The sequence below is a fragment of the Rhinolophus sinicus genome, chromosome 18 (assembly GCF_057876585.1).
Source record: "Rhinolophus sinicus isolate RSI-liver-muscle chromosome 18, RSI-T2T, whole genome shotgun sequence".
NCBI classification, from domain to species: domain Eukaryota; kingdom Metazoa; phylum Chordata; class Mammalia; order Chiroptera; family Rhinolophidae; genus Rhinolophus; species Rhinolophus sinicus.
In genome coordinates this window covers 56,860,035-56,864,721 of record NC_142518.1, presented here as the reverse complement: position 1 = coordinate 56,864,721, position 4,687 = coordinate 56,860,035, and the positions used below count along the sequence as shown (strand labels likewise).

General features: G+C 34.8%; 1 pseudogene; it reads right to left on the bottom strand.

Annotated features, from left to right (window-relative positions):
- Nucleotides 1-2,675: 2,675 nt before the first annotated feature.
- Nucleotides 2,676-3,207, bottom strand: LOC109437600 (large ribosomal subunit protein uL11 pseudogene; annotated as a pseudogene).
- Between the last annotated feature and the right edge of the window lie 1,480 nt (nt 3,208-4,687).

Genomic DNA, 4,687 nt, shown 5'->3' with positions numbered 1-4,687 from the left:
TTTTTCCTAAGAATATGTAGACTCAATCTCCATACAGTTTTTAATATTATCATTTAAAAGAAGAGAAGAATTAGTCACATAAAGTGAGTTTTTAAAAAATCTAATGTGAAAAAAAACAAGACAAGTATAGATTACAAGAATCCTACTTACCAAATAAATCTAAGAACAATAAAAAGCTGTCCATAGGACTGATACATCTTTGATTCCATAAATAAGAATTGGATATGGAACAAATTGTATAATCTTGATACAGATTTCTGTACTTTATTAATGCTACCAATACAAAGTATATAAGAGAAGCCTTGTGATACTTCAATTTTAAATAGTATGAAGTGAAGCTTATTTCTATCTCCTCCTTGTATTTATACTTAAGGAACTTGGTGAGTCTTTTGGATGAAGTAGATGCATGACCTATAGAAAAGAAGAAAGAAAGCCTCTCTTGTTTTATTTTATAAGATAGTTTAAGAAACATTGCTGATAGTGCAGTGATTGAGATTATCCCTGGGATAAGAAGTCAATTATTGGAGTTAAACATTCTTCCTCAACTTTCATACTGTCAGTGAAAGAATGATCCCTTTGAATAATGTCATTGTACTTTTTGCAATTTCAGAGTTAAAAACAGAATTAATTATGTTTTACAATAACTTTTTTATATGGTTACACATAATTGATGCCGTTTTTAATTTATGTAGTGAATGCATAATCATTTACTATAACAAAAAGCCAATATAAATAATATATTTCCCTTTTTACATGGACTTCTAATAGTATCAAAGCTAAAATCAGTTCCAATCTACAGAAATAACCAAACCCACACCCTTTCTAACAAAAAAGGTAAAGGAACAAAACATCACAGCTCCTAAATGTATGAAGCAATCACTGACAAAATTAAAGGAATAGAGCGTTCTAGAGCAATAATATGAGACTTCAGTGCTCCACTTTGTTTTGTGGGGTTTTTTTTCCCCTGTATTTAAGTATGATTGACAAATAAAAATTGAGTATATTTAAGGAGTATAAGGTGATATTTTGAAATATGTGTACATTGTGAAATGATTACCACAGTCAAGGTAATCAAGACATCTGTCACCTCACACAGTTACTGTTTTTTTTGTGTGTGTGTATAGTGAGAATTCTTGAGATCTAGTCTCTTAGCCAATTTGAAGTATACAATATATTATTATAAACTATAGTCCCCATCATATACCTTAGATCTCCAGAACTTATTCATTTTATAACTCAAAGTTTGTACCTTTGATCAATATCTACTCTTTTTCCCCACTCCCCAACCTTTGGTAAACACTATTAGGCTCTATATTATGACAAGTTGGACTTTTTTTTTTTAATCCAAATATAAGTAAGATTCATGAGATATTTGTCTTTCTATTTATGGCTTATTTCACTTACAATGTCCACCAGGTTCTTACATCTTGTCATAAACGGCAGGGTTTTCTTCTTCTTAAATGCTGAGTAATATTCCATTTTGTGAGTCTCCGTGTGTGTGTGTGTGTGTGTGTGTGTGTGTGTGTGTGTGTGTGTATGACATTTATTTATATCCATTCATCTGTCAATGGACACAGGTTGTTTCCATATCTTGGCAACTGTGAAAAATACTGTAATGAATACCAGGAGTGCAGATATCTCTTCGAGGTATAGATTTCACTTTCTTTGTATATACACACAGAAATGGCGATTCTGGACAATATGGTATTTTTATTTTTTGAGGAACCTTCATATTGTTTACCATAATAGCTACACAGTTTACATTCCCACCAACAGTATAAAATGTGCCTGTTTCTCCACATCCTTGGCTACACTACTCATCTTTCGACTTTTTGATAATAGTCAATATAAGAGGTATGAGGTGATAATCTCATTGTGGTTTTGAATCACATTTCCCTAATGATTAGTGATGTTGAGCATCTTTTCATGCACATGTTGGTCATTTGTATGTCTTCTTTTGAAAAATATCTATTCAGTTCCTCAGGCCAATTGATATTTTTTTAGCTATTGAGTTATGTGAGTTCCTTATATATTGTGAATATTAATCCTTTAAGAGATATATGGTTTGCAAATATTTGTTCCCATCCATAGGTTGCCTGGTTGCCTTTAATTTTCTTTTTATTGTTTCCTTTCTTGTGCAGTCTTTCTGGATTGATGTAGTCCTACTTGATTATTTTAGCTTTTATTTCCTGTGCTTTGGCATCAAATCATAGTCAAGACAAATGTCAAGAAGCTTTTTCTCTATCTTTACTTCTAGGAGGTTTATGGTTTCAGGTCTTATGTTTAGGTCTTTAATCCACTTTGAGTTGATTTTTGTGCATGTTTTAAGATGAAGGTCCATATTCATTTTTTTAAAATGTGGATATTTAGTTTTCCAAACCCAATTTATTGAAGAGACTACCCTTTCCCCTATGGATGTTATTCACACTTCTGTTGAAAATTAACCACATATGTGTAGGTTTCTTTCTGGGCTCTTTATACTATTCCATTGCTGTTGTGTCTGTTTAGATGCTAGTACCAGAGAGTATGGATTACTATAGCTTTGTAATTAAATTTGACAACAGGCTATCATAAAGTGTAATATTTTCAGCTATCTTCTTTTTTCTTCTTCTTCTGCTTCTCCTTCTCCTTCATTGTCAAATGATCTTTAATTGAAATATTTTCCTTTGTAGTTCTTAACTAGCTGGGCATTCCACTGCACCATTGTTGATGTCATCTGTGATGTCATGAGGGTGGCGGTACATTACAGCCCAAGACTGGGCAGTCCCCAAGATCTATTCAATGGTTCCAGAGAGTTCTCTAGATAAAGACTGGTGCCGCATCAATCAGGCAATGTTAACAATCTCATCAAAAGTGGTATTTCCACTGTGCTTAATGTCTTTTGCTTCTTTCTGTCTACTGGCAGTTCTTTGAGGGCTTTGATGATCAGGGCAGAGGCAGAAGATACCATCTAAGTCTGGGCCTGTGTGTTCTGAATGGTCAGTTTCACTGTAATCCTCAGACCCTTCCATTCACCAGTTACTTTAGTGAAGTCATCACCAACCTATTTGGAGACAAACCCAGCGTGCCAATCTTCGGGTCCAGGGCAGATGTGGCACCAACTTCCCGATCACTGCCCCTCAGATACATGACTTTGGTCTCGTTGGGGTCAAACTGCATGGTGGAGGCCGCTAGTGTCAGATGAACGCAGATTTGGGATGACGTAAGGAAGCTGGCACCTTGGGTTCTTCCCAGCCGAAAGTCAGCTGTGTTCTTCTTTATCAAAATAGCTTTAGATATTCAGTGTCTTCTGTGGTGCTATATCAATTTTAGGATTATTTGTTTTCTATTTCTTTGAAAATGCCATTGGAAATTTGATAGGGATTGCATTTAATCTGTAGATCACTGTTGGTAGAACTTATATTTTAACAATATTAGTTATTCCAACCCATGAACATGGGATACCTTTTCATTTATTTGTGGCTTCTTTAATTTATTCAATATGTTATAGTTTTCACTGTACAGATGTTTCTTCTCTTTTCTTAAGTTTATTCTGAGTTGTTTTATTCTTTTTGATGGTATTATACATAGGGTTGTTTTCATTTTTTTTTTTTTTTTAATGTATTGGGGTGACAATTGTTAGTAACATTACATAGATTTCAGGTGTACAATTCTGTATTACATCATCTATATCTCACATTGTGTGTTCACTACCCAGGGTCTGTTCTCCTTCCATCACCATATATTTGATCCCCCTTACCCACATCTCCCTCCCCTCACCCTCCACCCCCCTTACCCTCTGGTAACCACTAAACTATTGTCTGTGTCTATGAGTTTCTGTTTCTCATTTGTTTGTCTTGTTCTTTTGTTGTTTTTGGTTTATATACCACATATCAGTGAAATCATATGGTTGTCTGCTTTTTCTGTCTGACTTATTTCGCTTAGCATTATACTCTCAAGATCCATCCATGTTGTCACAAATGTTCCTATATCATCTTTTCTTACTGCCGAATAGTATTCCATTGTGCATATATACCACAACTTCTTTATCCATTCATCTATCGAAGGACATTTTGGTTGTTTCCATGTCTTGGCCACCGTAAACAAAGCTGCAATGAACATTGGAGCACACATGTCTTTATGGATAAATGTTTTCAGATTTTTTGGCTAGATACCCAGGAGAGGGATTGCTGGGTCATATGGTAATTCTATTCTTAATTTTTTGAGGAACCTCCACACTGCCTTCCATAATGGCTGCACCAGTTTGCATTCCCACCAATAGTGTGTGAATGTTCCCTTTTCTCCACAGCCTCTCCAATACTTGTTACTATTTGTCTTGTTGATGATAGCCATTCTAACTGGGGTGAGGTGATGTCTCATTGTGGTTTTCATTTGCATTTCTCTGATGATTAGTGATGTTGAGCATTTTTTCATATGTCTATTTGCCATTTGTATGTCTTTGGAGAAATGTCACTTCAGGACCTCTGCCCATTTTTCATTTGGGTTGTTTGTTTTTTTCTTGTTGAGTTGCATGTGTTCCTTGTATATTTTGGATATTAGCCCCTAATCGGAGGCACTGGTTGCAAAAATCTTTTCCCATTCATTTGGTTACCTCTTTATTTTGTCGATGGTTTCTTTTGCTGTGCAGAAGCTTTTAGTTTCATGTAGTCCCATTCGTTTATTTTAGCTTTTACTTCCATTGCCTTTG